Below are 27,749 nucleotides of genomic sequence, written 5' to 3' on the forward strand. Positions count from 1 at the left end.
CCCTGGTTTGATTTATTCGTAGGCATTTCATCCTTTTAGTTGCTATTGTAAAAGTGAAATTTGTTCCCGATTACCTCCTCAGATTCCTCATTTCTAGTGTATAGAAACACTAGTCATTTTGCTTGTTGATCTTGTATCCTAACACTTTTCTGAATTTGTTTATTAGCTCAAGAGGTTTCATTTTCATCATTTTAGGATTTTCTAAATATACAATCATGTCATTTGCAAATAGTGAAAGTTTTACTTCTTACTTTCTTATTTAGATTCTTTTATTTCTTTTTCTTACCTAATTGCTCTAGCTAGAACTTCTAGAACAATGTTGAAGAACACTGGTGACAGTGGGCATCCTTGTCTTCTCCCTGATCTTAGATGAAAAGCTTTTAGTCTTTCACCATTGAGTACGAAGTTGGCTGAGGGTTTTTCATATATACCCTGTATCGTGTTGAGGATGTTCCTTTCTATTCCTATCTTTCAAAGTGCTTTTTTCAAGAAAGGATCCTTGTTTTGTCATATGTCTTTTTGCATCCATAGAGCTGATCATTTGATTTTTCTCCTTCAATTTGTCAGTGTGATGTATTATATTAATTGACTTTCTTGTGTTAAACCTCCCTTGTGTATCTGGAATAAAACCCACTTGATCATGGTATGTAATTCTTTTAATGCAACCTTGGGCTTGATTTGCAAGTATTTTGTTGAGGTTTTTTGCATCTATCTTCATCAGAGAGATTGTTCTGTAATTTTCTTTTCTTATGTTATCTTTATTTGGCTTTGGTATTAGGGTGATATTAGCTTCATAGAATCAGTTAGGTAGCATCCCTCCTCTTCAATTATTTGGAAGAGTTTGAGCAGAATTTGTATTAGTTTCTTAATTAAATGATTGGTAGAGTTCACTTGTGAAGTTCCTGGGATTTTCTGTGAAGAGGTTTTTGATGACTGATTTGATCTCTTTACATGCGATTTGTTTGTTTACATCTTCTACTTCTTCTTTTTCATTGTGTGTATTTTGTGTGTTTCTAGGAAGTTACCCATTTCTTCTAACTTTTCTTATTTGCTGGCATACAGCTGTTCATAATATCTTCTTATAATATCTTATTACAATGGAATCAGGAGTAAAGTGTCCCCTCTCAGTTCTGATCTTCTTTTTTGTCTTCGTTTGACAGTCTAGCTAAGGGTGTGTTGACTTTTTTGATCTTGCAAAAACAGCCTTTGGTTTTGTTGATTCTCTCTATTGCTTTTTGTTCTCAATTTCATTTATTTTTGCTCTAATCTTTGTCATTTCTTTCCTTTTGCAAACTTTGGGATTATTTTGCTCTTCTTTTTCTAATTCCTACAGGTGTTTAGTTAGGTCTTTGATTTTAACTCATTCTTCTTTCTTAATGTAAGCATTTAGGGCTATAAATTTCCCTTTCAGCACTGCTTTTGCCACATCCCATAGGTTTTGATGTATTGCATTCTCATTATCATTCATCTCAAGATATTTACTCCTTTCTCTTACACCTTCTCCTTTGACATGCTAATAGTTTAAGAGTGTATTGTTTAACCTCAATGTATTTGTAAATTTTCCCATTCTCTACCTGTTACTGATTCCAAGCATCATTGCATAATGATCAGAGAAAATGCTTCAATATAATTTCAATCTTTTCCATGCTGTTGGGACCTGTTTTGTGACTCAACATAAGTCTATCATGGAGAAAGATCTGTGAGCACTTTAGAAAAATGTGTACCCTTAGCTCTTGTAACAGTATTTTTATTTACAATCTATTTGGCCTGATAATAGTGTAGTTACCCCTGCTCTTTTTGGGTTTCTGCTTGTATGAAATACCTTTTTCCAACCTTTTGTCTCCAGCCTACTGTGTCATTGTGCATAAATGACTCATTTTTTTTTTATCCATTCCACCAGTCTGTATCTTTTGATTGAAGAATTCAATCCATTAACTTTCAATGTTATTACTGTAAAGGCATTAGGCCAGTCTCTTATTGACAATCTCTCTCAGTTTGTTTATCTGTAAAAACTTTGATTTTTGAAGGACAGTTTTGCCAGATAAACAATTCTTGGCTGGCAGTTTTGTTTTTGTTTTTGCTTTTTTCTTCCAGTATCTTAAATATATTATACTACTGCCATTTCACCTCCATGGTTTTTGATGTTTTTCTCTTGCAGTTTCAAAATTCACTCTTTATCTCTGGCATTTGACATGCAGAATAATTTGTGCCTCAGAGTAGGACTTTTCAGATTGCTTCTCTTTGGAATATAGTGTCCTTCTTGGATATTGATATTTATGTCTTTCATAAGGATTGGAAAATTTCCAGGCATTATTTCCTCAAATATTCTTTCTTCCTCTTTTCCATTCTTTTCTCTCTCCACTATACCATAATGGGTATGCTTATGCATTTTGCACTGTCATTTAATTCCCTGAAATCCTTTTTAATTTTTCCCATTCTTTTCTGTCTGTTCTTCTGTATTTTCAAGTTCAGACACTCTGTCTTCTACTTCTTTTATCCCTTTATCTGTCATTTCAAATCTACTGTTGTATGATTTTGCTGAATTTTTAATATCATCCATTGTGACTTTCAATCCCATAAGATTTGTAACTTTTATTGTAAGTTTTCAAATTCTTCTTTATGCTCACACAGGGTCCTTTCAATATCCTTTATTTCTTTAACCATATTTTTCTTCAGCTCCTTGAATTGACTTTGAGATTTGTGTGAACAGCATTGATTAGTTGTTTTAAATCCTGTGCCTCATCAGGATTTTTAATTTGCTCCTTTGGCTTGGCCGTATTTTCTTGTTTCTTAGTATGGCTTGCAATTTTTTTTGGCTGATCTCTCTAGACATTTGATTATGGTGAGATTACTCTGCTGATCAATTTCTCTCTCTTGCCTACAATTTTACTGTTGAGTGGTTTTGCATCATGGCTCTTCTTGATTTTTTTGTTCAACTTATATGAAATCTTTAAAATTGTCCTTTTTAAATTATCAAAACAGGACAAAGGACCCATTGATAGGGCACAATCCAGATATGAGGGGGCCTAAGGATAAGGACAGGAGAGACTCCATGTCTTCTTTTATTTTTTAATCTTCATTTTCTTGTTTGCCAGTAGATGGTGCTCTTTGATGAAACTTTTCATGGAGGTGTCTTCCAATTTCCAGCTGGTGTTTCTGAGCCAGTTAGAGCTGGGATTCAAAGCTGGGCTTCACAGTTTAAACTTACTGAAGAGAAACCACACTCTGCTCTCTGCTACATCCTCCCTCTTCCCAGGGAAGAAATAAACGTCTGCTCCCCTCTCTGTAAGTGGCAGTCAGCCACGGCTTTGATTGAGGCTGTTCAGCTTGGGGGTGGAGGATGGGCTCTGTTCTCTGCAGCAGGAGTAACTCACAGTTTTCATTTCAGTATCTTTGTCTCTCTATACCACTGCCTGTTGAATGATTCATGACCTTCTCCCAGTCTGCAGAACCCTAAAGCAGCTGCTTCAGACACCTTATGCTCTTCATTTGCTATTTTATAAGAGGTGAGCCCTGCCAACCTATTCTGATACCATCTTCCTGGAACAACCTTTTCATACATTTTTATCTTCTGGTACTACCAAATACTGATGATTTAGCATTAGAGGCATACATATTTAAAAATCGTATCTATCTTCTCAGTCTGTTTAGTCACTTCTCAAGTATATTTAAAACCAAGACCCTTTATTTCTAGTCATATTTTTGCCTTAAACTTTATTTTGTCTGGTATTAATACACCAACCTTGTTATTATTTTTTGCCTTATACATCTTTTAATCCATATACACTTAATTTGATCTTTCAAAATCTTTATGTTTTAAATGTGTTTATAAATATAGTCTTATAAGCTTGGACATTTATTTTAATTTGTACAGGTAATGGATTCATGGTATAATTGTATTTATATCTAAAATACTTATTTTTTATTTTTTCTTATTTCTTGCTTCATTTTTATTTAATCAAGCTGCTTTTCTTTTTATTATTCTCATTTAATTTTTCTTCTCATAAATATATACTCTATTAATAATTATTATGTATATTTTTATATTCACCTTTACTTTAAACTTTAATATTAATCAGTATCTTCCCCCTGAATGGAACATAACTTTAGATACTTTAAGCTTGATAAACCTTCTCCAGATATGTATGCTATTGTCCAGGATTTTAATTCTATTTTACTTGTTGATTTTGAATTGTAAGTCTACCCAAAAAGAGAATAATCTTCAAAATTATAGTAAATTCTTCATTTGTGTTTGTCAGAAAATATCATAAATTTACTGCTATTTATTAAAACACTTATTTTTCTTATACATAATTATTTAATAATAAATATTATTCTTTATTGGGTAATTTCTAATTTCTCTCTGGGAGCTTTTATTACATTTTGGTTTTCCTTTAAACATGCTTATTTAATTGTAATTCATGTAAGTGACTATTTTTATTACTCATAATTGGAAGTAACTGATTTTTAAATCTCAAAACTGTCTTTCACCATTTCTAGAAAATTCTAAGCTGTTATCTCCAAGTAGTTCCCCTACGCAAATATCACTAGTTATTTCCTTTTATTTTTGATGTAGGTAAGGCCATTTCACTCAGTATCCCATGTCTTGCAATCTCTTTTCATGCATTTATCTCCTTGTGCCTATGCTGAATTTTGGATATTTTTTTCATGCTGATTTTCAGTTTACTAATTTTCACCAGTTGTGTCTGGCCTATCTATTATAGTTCTAATTCCACATATATGTATATATTTGATATACACACAGTCACACACACATATATATAATTTTCTCACTTACAAATCTTTCTCATGAAGCTTTCAATATTTCATCATAGAAATAAAATCCTTTAAAATTTTAAATCAACTTTGATAGCAATTTCTGTACCTTCAGAGAACTGTACAGCATACCAAACTTCCCATTCTGCATAATTTGTTCTAATAAGTATGTCTTCAACTCCATATCACTTTGTTTTAAAAATTCCAAAAAATATTTTCTGGCAAAAGAATTTGTTTCATTTGTCTCCATATATTTGTGTATGTATTACTTAAGCCTTTTTTTTTTTTTTTTTTTTACTGTGGCAGAAAGAACAAATGCCTCTCATGAGGCTGACTGAACTGAAAATCTTGAAAGGACTAGATATAGTGAAATTTTGTAATATGCAAAATTGAGTATCCTAAGTCCTAAAAATCCTCAAAGAAACATTGAGAATTTTCTTCATGTTCTGAATGCTTATATTTGATCATTTTGCAGATTATCATTGCTTATTGTTATTATATTAACTAAATATCTCAACGCACAATATAAATTTAGGGGCAGTTCCTTATTAACAGCAATAAATATAAAACCATATTTCTATTAGCCTTCTTGAAAATTTTGAAAGACTGTGGACTGTCAGATTTTACTAAATACAGCTGTGGCTGAATGAAAATTTGTTTCCTATGGCTTCTGTAATGAATTACCACAGACTGGCAGTTTAAAATGTGAGAGAAATGTGGACAAAAGTTATTCTCTCACATTACTGAAAACCTGAAGTCCAAAATCAGTATCATTGCTCTTTTCAAGGTATCAGCAGGATCATCATCCCTCCGAAGGTTCAAAGGAAGAATCTATTCTTGCCTCTTCCAGCTTGTGGTGACTGTCAGCATTTCTTGTGTTAACTTCAGTCTTCAAGGCTGACATCTTCAAAGTCTCTCTCTGCTCTGTCTTTGCATAACCTTCTCCTCCTATGCATTGTCAAATCTTACTCTGTCTCCCTGACATATGGGATTGCCGTTAGGGTCCTCCAGAAAATCCTAGATAATTTCCCCATCTCAGTATCTTAAACTTAATCATATACACAAAGATTTGACCTTATAAAGTAATATACATAGGTTCCAGAGATTAGAATATGGAAATCTTTTGGGAAACCACTTCCAGCCCACCACAGAGTTCCTATCACTGTCATCTTTGCTGTGGCTAATATCAAAGTTTTAGATATTAGCAAAGGTTAAATTCTTTCTTCTTTTCAGACAAAAAGAAAACACTAAATGCAATGCAAATATATTAATTACATCTGTTTTGATCATACTGCATATACCAGGAAGAGATTTACATGAATGGTTTCTGTGTAAATGAAGAAAGAGTGAATAAATACATAGTGTGCATATTTTATTAATAGCTTTAATAATTTACTTTAATTTTTTACATAATAGGAGGTACATTAAATATGTACCATTATACACTATTACATACTTCATTTTGTAAAATGTTGTTTATTTAAAAGACCTTGAGAATCAATAAATTTATTGTTTTATCAATTCTACATTGTACTTTCATTTAATCTCTATCATATAAAATATTATAATTTTTCATTAAGCTTTCCTCAAAGTCACATTTTCATTTCAGTTGAAGTTTTAATTCTTATAACAATTATTCTTTATTCTACTTAGCTGCAGTATTTGACCTTTTAAAGTTCATATTTCAAAACATTTCAGGCACTTTTGAAGCTAGTATAGAGAAGAACAAAAAGCAAGTGAAAATAGCTTTCTTTTTCTCTTTGGTTTTACAGTAGCAGATCTGGAACTCTTTTCAGTTTTGATCTTTACAGGCTTCAATCCATAAAATAATTTCTTTTATTTCCCTTGGTATAACCGAGTTAAGGCTTATCTATTGTTGACTACACACTTACCAGAACTGGCTTAAAATATCCATAGACATCTGTTACTCAATGCATCTTTGGTTATTGAAATGAACAAACATTTCTTAGAAAAACACACTGAAAACTTAAAATTACTAGAGTGATGAGATAAAAAGAGTGCTTTATTTAATTAAATTACATGGTAGTTAGTGGGGAAAAGTCCATGAACTTTAAAGTAATATAAACCTTTGTTTTAAAATACATGAATGCAAATATACTAATTTAAATGTATATAAAGAGGCCTACAAAGAAAATTATGTATTATTATTCTCAGTTCATGTTTTTAGATATATTTTTATTGCAGAAGTTTTGAGCTTACAAAACAACCTTGCAAAATGTGCAGAATTCCCATACATATCCCCTCTAACAACACCTTGCACTGTTGTGGAATATTTGTTCTAGATTACAAAAGAACATCACCAAAATATTACTACTTACTATGGTCCATAGCTTACATTTGGTGTATTTTTCCATACATCTCCCCTACTATTATCACCAGGTATTTGTTTTTTGTTTTTGTTTTTTTAATTTTTTAATTTTTATTAAAGTTAATAGATCACATAGGATGTTACGTTAAAAAAAAACATGAGGTTCCCATATAACCCACACCCCACATCCCCACCCCCATCATTTTTGGAAATTGTATTTTTTTGAAGATACATACATCACAAAAAAGGTTACATTATAAAAATCATAAGAGGTTCCCATACAGCCCCCATCCCCCCACACCACTTCTCCCACACTAACAACCTCCCCCATCATTGCACTCAGCCAACACATTTTGGAGCACTGCTGCACCACGTGGGTAATAGTTTACTCTGTAGTTCACACTCTCCCCTGGTATAGTCAGTGGGTTATGGAAGGATGTATAATGTCCAGCATCTGACCCTGCAATATCATTTAGGGCAACTCCAAAGTCCCAAAAATGCCCCCTCATCACATCACTTCTTCCCACTCCCTACCCTCAGTAACTACTGTGGCAACTTTCTCCCCATTGTATTAAACATTTTTTATAGATCATGAGAGAACATGCTCTTTGTGCTGTTTACCACCGTCCATCATCCATCACATGGTTCACTGTGTCATACAGTTCCCTGCTTTGTGTAGTCCATCCAATGTGTACACTCAATGGCTCTCAGTTTCATCACAGAATTGTGCAGTAATCACCTCAGTAAATTTTTTTAACATTTTCCTTAATCCAACAGAAAAAAAGCCCATATTCCCTATTATTGACTCTTTTGTATTGTTATAGTACCTTCTTTGACACTGATGCAAGAATATTCCAATATTGTTGTTAACTATAGTCCATAAGTTACATTAATTGTACTTTCCCATGTATCACCATATTTTTACCAACTTGTAATAGTTACTGGTGTACATTTGTTTTAGTTCATAAACATTGTTTGACGATTAAGCACAATCCTCATCCAACACCTGAAGTTTACTGTGTTATACAGTCCCTAGATTATTCTCTAGTTTTCTTTCAGTTGACATTTACATCCCTAGACTACCCCTTTCAGTCACAATCACATTTGTAAATCAGCTGTGTTAGTTATACTTCTTATGAAAAAATACAAAATTAGAGTAAAATACAAAATTAGAGTTTCTAGAGTTATAGAGAAGATGCCAAATAAAACCAACGAATCATTCCTTTCAATGTGAACATTAAATAAACATGAATGGCTTTAGAGTCATGCTTTAGCAGCCTATAATGCTTAGATTTTCCTGGGCACTAAATTTCTGTGAGCAATAAATTGGATGCAAAATTTGCAGAATAATAGTCTCTTGGATTTGCTAGTATAATGTCAGAATAGTATAGCAAAGGGAATCCTTTCTTATTGCTATTCTTTTTCTACTATTTTAAAATATCCATTGACCTTGCAATTTAACACTTTATGAAACCATTTATGAAACTTGGATTTGGTATAAAAATAAGAAAAAAACAAAACGCTTTAGTTGCTGAGGAATAATATGCCATAAATTTTATTTTATTTTTTTCCTTATGCCAAACATTTGAGTTACCAATAAATTCAGAGGAATCCTATTCTGAGAGAAACTTAAGTTTATTATTTAAAATTAAAAAAAGGTAGATAAAAATTAATAATAAGACATTTAGCTTATACTATTTCTTAAATTATTATAATTCAAAAGTTAGCTTTTGCAGTTTATAGTTCTTTAATTAAAAATTAGTTGCTTTATCATGGAATTTGATGTCTGGAGGAAAAATTACTTATTTTTATTACTCACTCCCTCTTCCTTATATATTTTTTTCAGTTTACTTTCATTTCCTTGGTTTTACTATTACATAACCTATTTAGTCACTCATTCAAAGTTCCTTTTATTCATTGATATTTTTCTCTTCATCTCATAATACTGGTATGACCTAGAACTCAGTTCTTGTGCATCTTCTTTTGCCCCTCTATCTGTATTTATTGCTTGCTGATTTATTGACCCATCACTAAGTGGATGCTAAGTTTGAGATATCTATCTTACATTCCACCATGCAATCCACTAAACCTGAATCATTTTTCATCTCAGATTATGTCAGTTCCTTCCAAGTGCTCAGGCAAATGAACATGGAATCATTCTTGATGTCACCATCATTCTTTTATACTACATAAGCAATTTTGCCACGAACTCTCTAGAATCCAATCACATCTCACTGCCTGCATTTCTATTTACTAGTCCAGTTCAAAATCTTTTCTCACCTGTATTCTAACCCTTCAAGTATCTCTTTCTTATACATCAGAATAATTCATTTAAAATATCAACTTTCCCATATCCATTGTCTGGTCAAAATTTATAGTGGCTCTCCTTATTCAGTAAAAATCAAAGTCCTTTTACAATGGTCAAAAAATGTCTACATCTTCTGGTTTTTCCCAATAATTCTTTGTTCTTCTATCCTCATGGACTTCTTGTGCACACCCTCTTCAGTCACTCTACCTTTCACGGAGTTTCTCTAGAATACAAGGCATGTGTCAGCCTTAGGAACTTGTCCTTTTGGTTCTCTCTGCCTGGAATACTGTTACCCAAGATAAACATTTAAACTATTTCTCCCAGGTCTTTCAGATCAACTTATTGCTTGATATCCTCCCAGGAGGCTTAATCTGAAAAATGTTATGATGATGAAACCTGATTCTTGCTCCTCTCTTCCAAATAGGACCTCCCTATTCTCTTTATTCTGCTTTATTTATATATTTTTATATACCACTTATGACTTTACAACAAACTGTAGAATTTATATGTTTATTATTATTACTTAAATCCTCTACAAAAATACAAGCAACTAAAAGGTAGATTACATCAATATCTTGAGTATAAAAAATATATAAAAATCTAAAAATAACAATGTTGAGCACAGAGAAATTGGAACACTTTTACATTGCTTGTGGGGATGTAAAATAGTTCAGTCTCTGTAGAAAACTGAGAACAGAGACTGATACATGGCAGGTGCTTAATCAATACCTTTGTTGAATATTCTAAAATGAAGTACGAATAAAAATTGGCAAAATATATTGATAGTAAAATTAAAAATAATGATTTGATTTAATAAACTGAACATATATCTCAAAATTTTACTCATTGACAATTTACATATCAAATGGTATACATTTAAGCTAATCAAGATAAATATTTTTATTTCAAGTAATGCTTTTTACTGAGGTGAAATTCACATAACAAAATTAACAATGTAAAAGTGAACAAATTAATTCACTGGCATTTAGTATTTTCACAATGTTGCATGAACAATTACAATTTTAAAATATTTTCATCACCCAAAGGCCACCACAATCTACACATTTTCTTTACTGATTTATCTATTCTGGGTATATCTTATAAATAGAATCATACAATATGTGACCTTTTATGTTTGGCTTCTTTTACCTACAATGTTTTTGAAGTTCATATTGTGCTGTAACATATCAATACTTCATCACATTTTATGACTACATATCAGCTTATCATATGTATATACTAAAATTTTTTTGTGTTCATTCACTGATGGACATTTAGGATGTTTCACCTTCTGGACATTATGAATGGTGCTATTTTGAACACTGCTGTACAAGTATATGTTTGAGTACCTGTTTCAGTTCTTTAGGATGTGTAGTCAGGAGTGGAATTGCATAATTCCATGCTTCACTTTTTGAAGAACAGCCAAACTGTTTTCTATAATGGTTGAACTATTTTACATCCTCACAAGCAATGTAAAATGGTTTCAGGTTCTGTGTGCACAACACTAATTTCAGTTTTATTTATTTATTTTCTTACAGCTATTCTAGTTGTTGTGAAATGACATCTCATTGTGGTTTTGATTCTTATTTTCTTAATGACTAATGATGATAAGCGTCTTTTCATGTGCTTGTTGGACACTTGTTCATCCTCTTTTGAGAAACAGCAATTCAAATAACTTACCCAATTTTTAACTGGGCTTCCTGTCCTTTTGTTCTTGAGTTCTAAGTTATTTATGTATTCTGCATACGAGCCCCATTTCAGGTATAAAAGTTGCAAATATTTTCTGCCATTCTGTGATCTGTCTTTAACTGTCTTGATAGAGTACTTATGCATACAGAAATTGTGAAGTTTCATTAATACAATTTGTTTAATTTTTCATTTGTTGTTTGTGCTTCTAGAGTCTTATCAAATAATTCATTGCCAACTCCACCGTCACTAGGGCTCTTTGTAATTTCATATGATTTTGAGAATTGGATTCTCCTTTTCTGGAAAAAAAGGCCACTGGGGTTTTGATAGGGATTTCACTGAATCTCTATATTGCCTTGGGTAGTATTGTGATCTTAAAACTAGTATGTGTTCCAATCGATGTACATGAGATATCTATTTGTTTATTTAAGTATTCTACAATTTACTTCAGTAACATTTTGTAGTTTTCAGGGTACAAGTCTTTCACCTCCTTTGTTAAATTTATTCCTATATGTTTTATTCTTTAAGATGCTATTGTAAATGGAATTGTTCTATTAATTTTTTTCATATTTTTCATTGCTGTTGTATAAAACACAATTGATTTTTACACATTTATTTTATACCTGCAGCTTTGCTGAATTTGTTTATTATATCTACTAGCTTGTGTGTGTGTGTGTGTGTGTGTGTGTATTTTTGGGGAATATTTTATTCAAAGAAGTTATATCAACTGCAAATACAGATAGTTTTATTTCTTTCTTTATTATTTGGATGAGATGACTTTCATTTCTTTTTCTTGTCTAATTGCTCTTGTTGGAACTTTTAGTAAAGTGTTGAATAGCCATCATGCAAGCAGGCATCCTTGTCTTATATTGAATAACTATTATGTATTTCATCTGCAAATTCCTAAATAATTCACACATTGATTTATTGGGCATATTTTTGTGTGACAAAATGACTATAATTGTAAATTACATTTTAAAAAATCTGAATTATGTTTGCATTAAAATTTATAATACTTTATGTGTTATATAAAGACTACCCAATATCACAGTATTTATTGATTTTCCTATCAAGTGACACAAGTTCACTAAAAAAGGAAGTAATTATAAAAATAGTTCCATATATTAAATTCACTGAATTTAGAATTAAACAACTTCCCACCAAGAAGCACCCATAATCAAACAGCTTCACTATTGAATTTCACTGAGCATCTTAAAAAGATGCAATACAATTTCACAAAAATAATTCCAGAAAATGGAGCAGCATTGAATACTTCCCAAATTAGTGTAAAACCAAAATTACACTGGTACCAAAGTCAGAGACATTACAAGAAAAGAAAACTATAGTACAATATCCCTCATGAATATATATGTAGATTCTTAATAAAATCAAATAAAACAATACAAAAAGTATAGTTCATACTAAGAATGAAAGATTGGTTTAATATCTAAAAATAAATCAGTGTGATTCATCAACCTAATAGAACAGAAATGAAAAACCTGCCATCTTCCTAATATATGCAGGTAACGCACGTGATAACAAATATATTTCTGACCAAAAACAAACAAAAACTTCCTTCCAAACTAAGAACAAAGTGTTCTTCCTCACACTGATAAAGGGTATCTATGAAAATAATACTGATGACATAACCTTAATTGTACAAGACTAAATATTCCTCCTTTAAAACTAGAGAAAAGACAAGGCTGTACTCTCTCATCACTGATTCAGAATTGTAAAGGAGGTTCTGGACAAAGCAACAAGGCAAGAAAACTAAAAAGAAGAGGCATTCTTGTTGGAAATAAAGAAGTAAAATATCTTTACTCATAGATGACATAATCTTCTATGGAGAAAATCCTGTGGAGTCTATCAAAATAGCTGCTAGCATTAATAAATGAGATTAGCAAGATCAAAGGGTACTGATTAATATACAATATTAAGGATTAATGTACAAAAATCAACTGTATGTTTATATATTACCAATAAAAATCAGAAACTGGAAGTTTTTAAAGCACAGATTTAAGTTTTTAAAGCATAGTTTTAAAAATATGAAATACTTAGGTATAAGCTTAATAAAAGGTGTGTAATACCTATAAACTGAAAATGACTCTTTCAATTTTGGTCCTGTCACATGACAGGAAGAAGAAATCTTAAACAGCTAAAGCCTGGGGGAGAGATGAACCCTTTTACCTGATAGCTTACAGTTGACCTTGGAAAGAGACCCAACACTGATATAGGAAGTACTGAGAGATAAGCTCTATGCCAGCCTGCAGCTGAAATCTGGAAGAAACATGAGCCTCAAGTGGAGAAGGAAGCCCAGAGGGGAAGACAGAGACCAGACAGAGGTCAGCACCCATCTTGCTTCAACAAGTGGCAACTGACTTTGTTGAGAAATAAAATTTGAGTTGGACTTTCTACAGCCTTGCAGCTGTAAGCTTTTACCCCAAATAAATACCCTTTATAGAAGCCAGCAGATTTCTGGTATTTTGCATTGGCACCCTTAGGCAGATTAATACATTAAAATAGGCAAAATGATTTTGTAACAAAGTGCAAATTTGAGAGACTAACATCACCTACTTTAAGGCTCTTTGTGAAAGTGTTATAATCAATGTAGACAAATGGACTACTGGAATATAATGATAGGCCAAAAAGAGACCAAACATATAAAGTCAGTTGTTTTTTGACACAGTTACAAAGGCTATTCAATGGAGAAAATATATTTCTTTAAACAAATGGTAATGAAACTGTTGAATATCAAAACTGTTGGATAGCAAAACAGAAAGAAAGCAAAAGGAACTTTGTTCCATCCTTGTTTTTTATGGAAAATTAACTCAGAAGAATAATAGACTTAAATGGAAAAGCTAAAATCATAAAACTAGCCTTAATTTTGGTGATTTTTTTCAATTACACAAAGATGTCTTAACATGACAACAAAAGTGAAATAAACAAAATAAAATTAAGTTGGATATCACCCAACATAAAAATTGTGCTAATCAAAAGATACTAAAGAAAATGCTTGTAACCAAAATATGTAAAGAACATTCAAAATGCAATAAGAAAACAATAATTCAATTTAAAAATTGAGCAAGATATTTCACCAAAGGCAATAGGCAAATGTCAAATCAGCACTTAGAAGTGTGTTCAAACTTATAAAAAGGAAATGCAAATTAAACCACTGTAAGTTATCACTACACACCTATTAAAAATGGCTAAAATTAAAAAGGCTAATCATACTAAGTATTGGCAAGTAGTGGAGTAACTTAAACTCATTATATTGCTGATGGGAATGTAATACATTACAACTACTTTGGAAAAGAGTTTGGCAGATATTTTTAAAAGTATGTATATACTTATCACATGAAACAGGAATATCAGTCTTAACCCAATGGGGAAAAAAAAAGTATGTCCATGCAAAGATGTTTATACAAATGTTAATTCCATTTTTTAAAAATGTATTGAAGCATATCAATCATACATGAACATACATAAACAATAAGTGTATAATAATAGTTGTGAACTTACAAAACAAGCATATATAACATCATACAGGGATCTCATACCTCACCCTATCACCAATAGCTTGCATTGTTGTTAAACCTTTTTAACTAATGATTAAAGAATATCCACAAAATATTACTATTAACCAAATTCTTTCCCCCAACCCATCCTATTATTATTATTTTATATCATTTATATATGAGCATGCATAAACAATAAGTGTACAGTGAACTTACAAAGCAAACATGCATAACATCATACAGGGGACCCATACATCAACCCTCTACCAATGCTTTGCATTGTCATGAAATATTTGCTACAAATTATGAATGTATATTTTCAAAATCTTATTACTAATTATAGTCCTTATCTTATATTTGGTACATTTTTCCCCAACCAACCCTATTATTAATTTTTGAATATATTTTTATGACATAAGTTGTAAACTTATAAAACAATCATGTGCATGTGAAGAGTTCCCAAAAATACCCTTCTATCAACATGTCACACCACGGTAGAATATTTGTTACAGATTATGAGATAATATCATATGATTATTACCAGGTCCATAGTGTATATTTGGCACACATTTTCCATACTCCTCATTATCAACACAGTACATCTTTGACATAGACGCAAGAATATTACATTATCACTGGTAACCACAGTCTATAGATCACTCCAGCTGTATTTTCCCATGCTTCTCCATATTCCCATCACTCTGCAATCATGATGTACATTTGTTCTAGCTAACAAAGTACACTCTTGCATCTGTATACTCTTGCATCTGTACACATCAATCACAATTCTCATCCACACCTGGGTTTACTGTGCTATTCAGTCCCTTGATTATTCTCTAGCATTTTAATTTGGCTTTTACGTCCCTAGACTACCATTTTCAGTCACATCCCACATATAAACCAGCTGTTACTCACTATAATATATTACCATCAACTCTGTCATTTCCACTTTTTTTACAGTAAATCTAATTAAAACTTCTACATACATTAAACATCAGTAGCCCATCTCGTAACTCTTCTTATCTCATTTAAGAATCCACCACCTACCATCAGGTCTTGAAGATACTTTCCTACATTTTCTTCTAGAAGCTTTATGGTTCTAGCTCTTATATTTAGGTTTTTTATTCATTTTGAGTTAATTTTTGGATAAGATGTGAGGTAGGGGTCCTCTTTCCTTCTTTTTGGTTATGGATATCCAGTTCTCTCAGCATCATTTGTTGAATGGACTATTGTGCCCAAATTGGTTGGGTTTGATAGGCTAGTCAAAAATCACTTGACCATACATGTGAGAGCCTGCTTCTGAACCATCAATTGAGTTGTCTTTGGGTCTGTCTTTATACCAGTACCATGCTGTTTTTACCACTGTAGCTAGGTAATATGATTTAAAGTCCAGAAATAAGAGTCCTGCAACTTTGCTTTTCTTTTTTAAGATATTTCTGGCTATTCAGGACCCCCTATCCTTCCAAATAAACTTGATGATCATGTTTTCCATTTGTTTAAAAAATGTTGGTTGAATTTTTATTGGGATTGCATTAAATTTGTATTTCAATATTTGAGTAGAATAGTCATCCTGATGTTTAGTCTTCCAATCTGTAAGCATGGAATATTCTCCCAATTATTTAGGACATTTTTGTTTCTTTTACCATTGAGTTGTAGTTTTCTGAATACAAGTGCTTTACATTGTTGGTTAACTTTATTCATGAATATTTGGGTTTTATCTGCCATATTTTATTTCTACCGTTCTTTTGACATTCTTAGTTACTTTTATTGATGCAACCATTATCTCTTCCAGGCCTCTCTCTCCTGTCTTTTCTTTTCAGGCTGTAGCACACTCTTTAGTATTTCCTGCAAAGCTGGTCTCATGTTTACAAATTCTCTCAGTTTCTGTTTATCTGTGATTACTCTAAACTTGCCCTCATTTTGAAAGGGAGTCTTGCTGGATATAAGATTCTTGGCTAGAAGTTTTTCTTTTACAGTATCTTAAATATATCATACCACTGTGTTCTTGCCTCCATGGTTTCTGGTAAGAAATCAGCATTTAATCTTACTGGAGGTATTTGTCAGCCAAAAGGGTGCTGATGCAAAATACCAGAAATCAGTTGGTTGTTATAAAGGGTATTTATTTGGGGTAGAAACTTGAAACCAGGTCATAAAGCACAATTTATTTCTCTCACCAAAGTCTTTTGCCACATGTTGGACTAAGATGGTTGCCAACATCTGCCAGGGTTGAAGCTTCCTGGGTTCCTCTCTTCCCTGGGTTCATTTCTCTCTGCGTTCAGCTCCTCTGTTTTCTCTACAGGTCAGCTATAGACTATGGGGCTCTCTAGGCTTTGCCCCTCTCCACAAGACCAGCTCTAGACTATTAGGCAAATGACTTGTTTGTCTTCTGGTGCCTTCTCTCTTTCCTCAAGACCAAGCTTTTCTGTGTGCTTACTTGCTGAAGCTCCAGCTAAAAAATTCCTTCTCCATGGTGCAGTTTTTCTGTGAGCCCCCACCCATCATGGGGATAGGGACTCAACATCCTACTGACATTGCCCAATCAAAGCCTTAAATATTATTTTATTAAGTAAAAGTGGCACCTCTGAATTCAATATACTTTAATATGCCCAGAGGAAAAGACCAGTACAAACATCATCCAATATTTCTTTTTGGCATTCATCAATAATATCAAAATGCTGCATTGGGTATCCCTTGTATGATATGCATGCCTTTCTCTTGCTGCTCTCAAAATTCTCTTTGTCTTTGACATTTGACCTTCTGATTCATATGTGTCTTTGAGTTGGTCTATTCAGATTTTTTTGGATGTGAGTAGGTTGTGCTTCTTGAACATGAATATCTATGTCCTTCAATAGAGTTGGGAAATTTTCTACTGTTTTTTTCTTCAAATATTCCTTCTGTCTATTTTCCTTTCTCTTCTCCTTCTAGGACACCCATGTGTGTTGGCATGTCTCTTGCATCATTTAATTCCCTGAGACTTTGTTCAAATTTTTCCATTTTTTCCTTCATCTGCTCTTTTGTATGTTCCCTTCCAGAGGCCATATCTTTAAGCTCACCAATCCTTTCTTCTGCCTCCTCAAATCTGCTATTATATGATTCCAATGAATTTTTTATTTCATTTATTGCATCTTTCATTCCCATAAGATCTACTCTTTTTCTATGTATGCTTTCAAATTCTTCTTTGTGTTCATCCAAGGTCTTCTTAATATCCTTAATTTCTTTAGTCATCTCATTGACTTTATTAAGGAGATTTGTTTGAACATCTATGATTAGTTGTCTCAACTCCTTTATGTCATCTTGTTCCATTAACTGGGTCATATTTTCCTGTTTCTTGGAGTAGATTGTAATTTTTTGCTGCTGTCTTGGCTTCTGATTTACCAGAATATTTATTCTAGGTGCAGCTTTTCTCTTTAGTTTAGGGCTTCCTGACCTTTCTCCCTTGCTGGTTGTGTAGTAGGAGCCAAGGATTTAGTTGGTACTATAAGTTATGGAGGCTCACATCGCTCTTATCAACCCAAGAACAAATGAATCTTCTCCCAACTTTCTCCTTTGCTGGGGGTAGGGATAGAGTCATAACTGTGTGGAATAACCAAGTTGTGCAAGTCTAGGCTGTAGCTTCCCAGAGAGACTGATGAAGCTTTCCACCCCTTTCTCCTTGGCTAGGGCAAGGATGGAGCTGTTGATAAGGGCAGCAATCTATGCTGTGTGAGTCCAAGATGACCACAGTTGCCCAAATGGACTTCTGATTATTCACTCTGAGCCAGCAAAATGTACCTGCAGTTACCTGGATAGATTTGTGCAGGGCTCACTAGCTTCCTCTCTGCTAGAGTTAGGGCTGAAGCCTAGGCTAGGACTGCAGGCCAATATGGATGAAAGAAAATGGTCTCTACCATCACTGTGAATTTTGATCTGTCCAGCTTTCCCTCATGCATGGGGCAGAATCAAAATGGCAGCTACTGGCCTTTTTCCAACTTGGACAGGTTCAAACTTCAGCTATTCTTAGTGTTATACTTTACCCAGCCAAATTTACTAATCAGTAGCTGAAATTGGTGGCCAACCATCTCTTCCTCCTCTGTTTTTTGTTTTTGTTTTTAATAAAACTTTTAAAATTAAAATTAATAGATCACATAGAACATTACATTAAAAAACCATAAGAGGTTCCCATATAACCCACACCCCACTCCCCCACCCCTATCATTTTTGTGAATTGTATTTTCGAAGATACATACATCACTGAAAGGTTACATTATAAAAAACATAAGAGGTTTTCATATACCCCCATCTCCCCACTCCATTCCTCTCACACCAACAACCTCCCCCATCAATGTGGCACACTCATCACACTCAGTGAACACATTTTGGAGCACTGCTGCAATACATGGGTAATTGTTTACTCTGTAGTTCACACTGTCTTCCAGTGCATTCAGTGGGTTATGGCAGGATATAAAATATCCAGCATCTGACCCTACAATATCATTTAGGGTAATTCCAAAGTCCCAAAAATGCCCCCTCATCATATCTCTTCTTCCCATTCCCTGTCCTCAGCAACTACGGTGGCTACTTTCTCCCCATCAATGATACAATTTCTTCTAGTAGTAGTTAAAAAAGTTTTATAGTAGAATATCAGTAAGTCCACTCTAATCCATATTTTATTCCTCCATTCTGTGGGCCCTGGGATGGTGATGTCCACTCCACCTCTTTATTCAGTGAGGCCTTAGATTTCACATGGATGATGGATGCAATTCTCCTACTTGTAGTTGTAGGCACTCTTGGTTCCCTGGTGTGGTGATTGACCATCTTCACTTCCCTGTTAGCTAACCTGCATAAGTCCAATGAACCAGAGAGTAAGAGTTGCAACTCTGCTGAGGCTCAGGGTCTAGCTGGCACATGGGCTGTCCAGAGATTTAAGACTCCTGATTATACACCAACACAAGAACCAACCAAAGGTTCATTAAAAGTGACAGAAGAGGCATATGTAGAAAGGTCACATCTGAGTCCAGCTCCATCACACTCAGGGGCACAAATTCCAAAGTAGAGCCCACTGACATGGTACTGAGCTCCAGAGCTATCTGCCATGACCATGTCCCTGTGGCTCTCTGTAGTCCTCAGGAGAACCAGTACCTGGGGTTGTATCCACTTTGGCTGTTTCTGTGGTCTTCCAGAGGAATGCATAAGTGTGACCCCTTTGATGAATTCCTGACTCTTTTTTGAAGACTCTTAGCCATACAAATCCATTTGGCTTTGCCATTCCCACTTTTATTCAAGGTCAAAAAGCACTGTTTAACATATGATCCTACATATGGGCTGAGATATTCTGCTGGTCCGAGTTGACCCATTTATTCAAGGTCTTTTTCTATTTATATCACCATCTGGTGCTTGCTAATAATCCCTTGGCACCAGGGAGGATCATCCCTGGGAGTCATGTCCTATGCTGGGGGGAATGTAATGCATTTTCATGCTGAGTTTGGCTTAGGGAGTGGCCACATTTGAGCAACGTGGAGGTTCTCAGGAGGTAACTCTGCAGCTCTAGACCTAGTTCATATTTCAGGCACACAGACTCATAAGCATAGTCACTAGTATCAAGGGCTCATTGTTGTAAAATTCTACTTTGTTGGTCTTTGCCATTGCACTTGGGGGATGGTTTATGTTCCATTGGGGAACGTGATAGAGCTCTCCTGGCTAGGAACTCAGGACTCCCTCAGTTGTTATTTGTAACTATTATCTAAACATTTTTATGTCCCCTATATACAAGCCCTGGAGAACTCCCTCTCAACCATGTGCCCCCCATCAATAACACCTCACACCAGTGTTCCTCCCCTGCCATAGTTGAACCTCTCTGCTGTCCAAAACGTCTTAAAAAATGAAGCCTAATATATTGCCAAACTCAATTAATAGGAAAATGAAATAGTAGTGATAGGTTTAAAGATTAGAAAAAGAATACATTCTAATTTAGAAAAACTAACATAAAGTAAAAATTAATTGGGGTATTAAAAATGAAAAATATTTTAAAACTTTGGTTTTGATGTTTTGCCTTTCATCACTCTAATAGGTGTTGCCCTGTATGTACAGTGGCAAGGCAATTTCATTTCTTCCTTGGTGTCTACATCCTTTCTTTTTTTATTTTATTTTTATTTTTTGATTTTGTCTTTAAAAAAGTTTTAGATCAATGTAACTCAGATATACAATATAGGGATTCCCATATATCCAATATGAAACCCTTTCTCCCTTCCCCAGCAATGATTATTTTACATGTCCATGTTACATTTACTGCAGTTGATGTACAGGTTTTGAAACATAGCTTTCAAACCTGGCTCCATTTTGATTTACATTATGGTTTATATTTTACACTGTACAAATTTCTAAATTTTTAGTTTCCTGATATTTTACACTATGGTTTACACTTTAGTTTATAAACATGTATACATTGTTTGGTGTATGTTAACATATTCTATATCCATCATTACATAATCTTGTGGAGGACTTCCATTGCCCCCCAGTTGCCCTGCTTCCATCTGTTCTTTATCACTCTCCCCCTCCCCTCAGAGCCCACAGTGACAATCAATCTTCACTACTTAAGGGACCAGATTTACAGACACTTGCAACAATGCTGAGGACTTGACATACTAGACTGCCTTAATCCATTGGGAGCCACTGATTCTCTTGAGGGACACGATTCTCTCCATTTGAGACCATCAGGTCTCCCCAGGATGTGGGTACACCTTTATACTCATTATATGGTCTCCACCCAATGATTTAACACACTATGACAAACTGAGCCCTCACACACTCCCTAACAGCATGCCCCCATGCCAGATGCCTCCCTTTAAGCACCTTAAACATGTAATCCTTCCTTATATTTTCTAAAGAGTTTTCTCAACCTTATAGTTTCAACCTGAGATTCTCCCATATTCAACTGTTCCCCCTGGCTCTCCCCCCACTTCCTTGGGCCATCTGACCCATTCTCCCAACCTTAGTCCCCCTCAAGCCCTCAAAGCTCTACCTAATGGTATCCCTCTGCTCCCATCTTATCTCTTCCCTGTATAAATACTTACCTCCAGATTATCCTAGATTTCACCCATTAGGCATCAGCTTGCAGCCTTCCACTACTCCCCAAAATTCCTTTAAGCCTATGTTCCAGTTTCTAGTCTCTGAGACAGCTTGGTTTGCTTTTTTCATATCAGAGAGGTCAAGTAGTATTTGTCCTTCAATACCTGGCTTGCTTCACTCAACATACAGTCCTCAAGATTCACCCATGTTATCATGTGTGTTTGTACTGTATTCCTTCTCATAGCTGAGTAGTATTCCATTGTATGTATATACCACATTTTATTTATCCATTCATCTGTTGGTGGGCATTTGGGTTGATTCCAACTTTTGGCAATAGTGAATAATGCTGCTATGAACATTGGTGTGCATATATCAGTTTGTGTCCTTATTTTCAGTTCTTCTGGGTATATACCCAGTAGGAATTGCTGGGTCATATGGCAAATTTATAGCTAACTTTTTGAGAAACCACCAAACTGTCCTCCGGAATGGCTGATCCTTCTGTATTCCCACCAGCAGTGGATGAGTGTTCGCATTTCTCCACATGTCCTCCAGCACTTGCAGTCTTCTGGGTTTTTTTTGTTTGTTTGTTTGTTTTTTGATAGCTGCCAGTCTAATGGGAGTAAGATGGTATCTCATTGTAGTTTTGATTTGCATTTTCCTAATAGCTAGTGATTTTGAGTATTTTTTTTTTCATGTGCTTTTTAGCCTTTGTATTTCTTCTTTGGAGAAGCATCTGTCCAGATCTTTTGCCCATTTTTCAATTGGGTTGTTTGTATATTTATTTTTGAGATATAGGAGTTCTTTATATGTGCAAGATATAAGTCTCCTATTAGATATATGGTTACCAAATATTTTCTCCATTGGGTAGGCTCTCTTTTCAATTTCTTGACAAATTCCTTTGAGGTGCAAAAGGATTTACTTTTGAGGAAGTCCCATTTATCTATTTGTTCTTTTGCTGCATGTGCTTTGGGTATGAAGTTCATGAAGCCATTTCCTATTACAATGTCCTGTAGATGCTTCCCTACATTATTTTCTAAGGTCTTTATGGTCTTGGCTCTTATATTTATGTCTTTCAGCCATCTTGAGTTGGTTTTTTGTGAGATGGTAATCCTCTTTCCTTCTTTCGTATATGGATATCTAATTCTCTAGGCACCATTTGTTGAAGAGGCCATCCTCTCCCAGTTGAATAAGTTTGATGGCCTTTTCAAATATCAGATAACTGTATATATGAGAATCTGTATCAGAAGTCTCAATTTGGTTCCATTGGTCAGTGTGTCTATTCTTGTGCCAATACCATGCCGTTTTCACTACAGTAGCTCTGTAATATTTCTTAAAGTCAGGTAGTGTGATTCCTCCAGTTTCATTTTTCTTTTTAAACATGTCTTTGGCTATTCAAGGCCTCTTTCCTTTCCAAATAAATTTCATAGTTAGTTTTTCTAGTTCATTAAAAAATGTTGTGTTGGTTTTTTATTGGAATTGCATTGAACCTGTAGATCAGTTTTGGTAGGATAGACAACTTAAAAATATTCAGTTTTCCTATCCATGAACAGGGAATATTCTTCCATTTATTTAGGTCTTCTTTGATTTCCTTGAATAGTGTTGTGTAGTTTCCTGTGTATCAGTCTCTTACATCTTTAGTTAAATTTATTCCCAGGTATTGGACATTTTTATTTATTATTATAAATCATATTTGTTCTTGATTTCCTCCTCAGATTGCTTATCATCATTGTACAAAGATGCTACTGATTTTTGTGGATTGATCTTATAACCTGCAATTTTACTGAACTCATTTATAAGTTCTAGAAGCTTTGTTGTAGATCTCTCAGGGCTTTCAATATATAGTATCATGTCATCTGCAAATAGTGAAATTATGATGTCTTCCTTTTCTATTTGGATCCCTTTTATATCTGGTTCTTGCCTCAGTGCTTGAGCAAGTAGTTCTAACACAATGTTAAATAGAAGGGGTGATAGTGGGCATCCTTGCCTTGTTCCTGATCTTAGAGGGAAAGATTTTAGGATTTGACCATTGTAAATTATATTAGCTGTGGGTTTTTCATATAAACCCTTTATCATGTTCAGAAAGTTTCCTTCTGTTCCCGTCTTTTGCAGTGTTTTTATCGAGGAAGATTGCTGTATTTTATCAAATGCTTTTTCTGCATCTATATATATGGTAACATGTTTCTTTTCATTCAATCTGTTTATGTGGTGTATTACATTAATTGATTTTCTTATGTTGAACCATCCTTGCATATTAGGAATGAAACCCACTTGATCATGTGTGTAATACATTTAATATGTTGCTGAATGTGATTAGCAAGTATTTTGTTGAGGATTTTTATCTAGGTTCATTAGAGAGATTGGTCTGTAATTTTCCTTTCTTGAGGTGTCTTTGGCTTTGGTATTAGGGTAATGTTGGCATCATAGAGTGAGTTAGGCAATGTTCCTTCTATTTCAATTTTTTGGAAAAGTTTAAGCAAGATTGGTGTTAGTTCTTTCCAGAATGTTTGGTAGAATTCACCTGTGAAATAATCTGGCCCAGGACTCTTCTTAGTTGGGAGGTTTTTAATGACTGATTCTATCTCTTTACCTGTGATTGGTTTGTTGAGATCATCAATTTCTTCCTTCATCAATGTAGGCTACTTATGTGTTTCTAATTTTGTCACAGTCTCTCCAGATCAACATCCAGACACCTGCTTTGTAGTTTCCCAAAACAGCTCTGGCAGGATCGCGTCAACACTCAGCAGTCCTGGGGTTCATGTGGGTCTTTCTTGGAAAGCTGTGCAGATGCTTTTTAGTCAGCTGGCAGAACCTTGGTGGGCCCTGTGTCCAGCTCACACATGCACTCCTGGGACTGCAGGGTGGGGGGCCCTGCTCCTAGGAGCCTGGATCATTGTAAATGGTAAATTCCCCTCAATGGTCCTGAGGACAGGCACTAATTCCCTGCCAGTGGCTCCCACTCTTATGCTCCCTCCCACTCTCATGCTCCCTCCTGCTCTCGTGCTCTCCTCCTCTGTTTTGGGGAAATGTAGCTTCCAATTCCAACCACAGAATAGATCCTGGGGTGGCCTATACTCTCAAAGTTGGATGATCACTGGCCTCTGAGGCATGACCTGTAGTTTTCTGGAGAGGCTGGTGTAGGTTCCTCCAGCTTCCTCCCCAATGGAGGCTGGACTGTGGCTTATACTAGAGCTGAAATCTGATCATATGGAGATAAGCCCAATCCCTGCCACCACTGTGATTTTCAGTCCACCCCACTTCTCCTTGTGCCAGGCATGGAGTTAAGATGGTGGCCGCAGACCTCTTTCTGAATTAGACAGGTTCAAACTCTAGCTGTTCTTAGAATTATACTTTAGCGCACTGAATGTACTAATCAGTACTTGAAGTTGGTGCCTGACTGTCTTTTCCTCCCCCATTTTTGGGGAGTGGAGCTTCCAATTCCAGCTGCAGAACAGCTCCCGAGGTGGCTTGTGCCTCCAGTGGAGGATGGGCACTGGCCTCCGTGGTGCGGAGTGCTCTACTTAGGAATCTTCTCTGCATATTGGCAGTCTCCTCCTTCCATTCTTTCAAGGATATTGCAGGATGCTCTTCTGTTCTGGAGCCCCCAAACTGGTGCCTCAGATAGATCTGACTGATTATTAACTTCCCTGTGGCAGAAGCTGACTCCAGGAACTCCTTACTCTGCTTGATGGTTGTCTCCATGTTAATTACATTTTATTTTTAATAACTTAACACTATAAACAACCCAAAAGTGCTTCAACAAATGAATGGATAAACAAATTATGGCATATGCATACTACTCAGCAATAAATGGAAGAATTTAAACACACATAAAACACAAAATCATTGTGCCATGTGAAAGAAACCAAAAAGAAAGTTGATATTGTATAGTTCCATTTATACAAATCTCTAAAAAGTACAAATGCGTCCATAGTAACAGAAAGTTGATCAGTGGTTACCTAATGATGGGACAATAGGAAGGAATGAGAAAGAAGGATTACAAGGACCACCCAGGGAGTTTTTGGGTTGAAGATTATGTTCATTATCTTGATATGGTGATGATTTCATAGATGTATACTTATGTCAAAACATAGAAACTTTAAATATAGGTAGTTAACAGTCTCTCAGAAATGCTTTGTTATAACTGTTAAAAATAATTCTGCACACACTTATGCTTGTGATAATGTATGTGGTTATGGATGTCTATTAGGGTACATGTGTATTTGTGTGTGTGTATGATCTGTTCTTTTAAATTTGTGTTCTAGGGAAAAATAGGACTGTTTTATATTCAGCTTAGCTGTCACATTTTGTCTTCCATAAACTTCAGAATGTTTTAGATAGGGTACAAAGGCACTTAAAAATTTATCTGCATGTCTCAGTTTCTCAAAATTGGCCTGATGTGAGCATTGTTGTGGTGAGGGGATATATTTGAGGCATAAATTCATTAGAAGACAAATATAAATTGTACTTCCTCAGATGAGTGGTTCTGTTCAAATGATAATTAGTTGTATTTTTAAAGTGAAACCCTTAATATTAGTCATCACCAATTTAACTTTTGTTCTGAATGAAATTATTTTGCTGTGATTTCTGAAATGTTGACTTTAACTATGAATTGTTTTCTAAAGATCTAGCATGCTAATGAAGATAATTAATTAATTAATGCCTAAAATTTTTTATTCTTTTAAACTTAACTGCACAGTTGTAGCCTGATAATAAAAGATTGGATATTTGTAAAAACAAACTTGTCAGATAGGATTTTTAAATGTTTATTGGATCTGCTCTTATTCAGAATGCATGATTGATGATTGGAGCTTATGTAAACATGTAAACTGGCTTCACTTGTGATGCATCAAAATAATATAGGCACATTTCAAGTTTCAATTATTTCCAAAGAAAGAGCTTGAAAATAATGATTAAGTATAAAATATGCATTTGCTTATGTCTTCACTTTTAAAGGATTCACTCATCACAACTTTTGCTTCATTTCTGTTAAAGCAAATCTGTTTATTATATTAACAGTTTTAGATTTGTATTATAATTCTAAGTGAGGAAAGCAGACACAGGAAAGCTAAAAAAAATATTCTACATCCTTTTTCATTTTCAGAAAAATTAAGAATATTTTTATTTAAGAAATAAAAAACTCTAAAAATGTTAATTATAATATGAAAAAAATAAATAACGACATATTCAAAGCATTATATACTAAAGTTTATCAATTAAGATTATATTTTGGCTAAGTAATTAATGATTAAATATTTATTGAACCACATTTTATTTCAGTTTAGTATTGGAGACGTTCAGTATGGGTAGGTGTGGTCTTCCAAAAATTTGCTTATTATTAAGCAGTCTGGAACTCTGAATTCAAAATCTCAAAAACCAAACATGTTTTAATTGGAATTTTAAAAATTTATTTTGTAATTTCCTTATTTCATATGGTTACTGAAGTTATGTTTTAATAGTAAAATAATTGAAATATCAACTTTTAATATAAAAAATAAATATATAGTAGACAAATGTTTAAAGTAAAAATTGTGCCTATCGAAAACTATGTTTAATAATTAATCCATTCATCCACCCATAAATTCTAGGTTAATTCTTGGATCAAAAGATTTGATAATATCTCAATGCTATTTCTAACTTGCTCCTTCCATTTTCACTCCTCTTATTACTTTTAATAGTTTGCATTTTCATCCTTCACTAAAGTTCCCCGTAAGAAGCTGATGCTACCTCGTTATTGAATTATTTTAAGTATTAAGTATCACAGGCATTCTTTGATAATATTATCAATTCTATTATTTAGAGAGCCCTATTTAAAAATTTATTAGAAGAAAAAGAATTACAGAATGAGACAACAAGTAAGTCTTTTCTTTTACATAAAAACCTGCTCTACTTTATTTCAGTAATAATGTGGTGCTTATACTCGGAATTTCCCCATTTTGTTTAGCACATCAGAAAAGTGCAGAGTCATATTTTCAACTTATTTTAGGATACTCTAATATTCATATCTACATACTGCTATCTTTCCTGGTATTTTCTATTTTATGTATAATTTCCCTACATCTATTACATATTTACTTTTTAAAAATTTTGTTGT

General features: G+C 34.1%; 1 long non-coding RNA gene across 1 annotated transcript; it reads left to right on the forward strand.

Moving 5' to 3' along the window:
- The first annotated feature begins 3,394 nt into the window (after positions 1–3,394).
- Positions 3,395–13,566, forward strand: LOC131278616 (uncharacterized). Its single transcript, XR_009185998.1, has 2 exons — positions 3,395–3,506; positions 13,235–13,566. It is a non-coding gene; the product is annotated as an uncharacterized lncRNA (long non-coding RNA).
- Positions 13,567–27,749: the final 14,183 nt, after the last annotated feature.

Source organism: Dasypus novemcinctus, chromosome 5 (genome assembly GCF_030445035.2).
Source record: "Dasypus novemcinctus isolate mDasNov1 chromosome 5, mDasNov1.1.hap2, whole genome shotgun sequence".
Taxonomy (NCBI): Eukaryota; Metazoa; Chordata; class Mammalia; order Cingulata; family Dasypodidae; genus Dasypus; species Dasypus novemcinctus.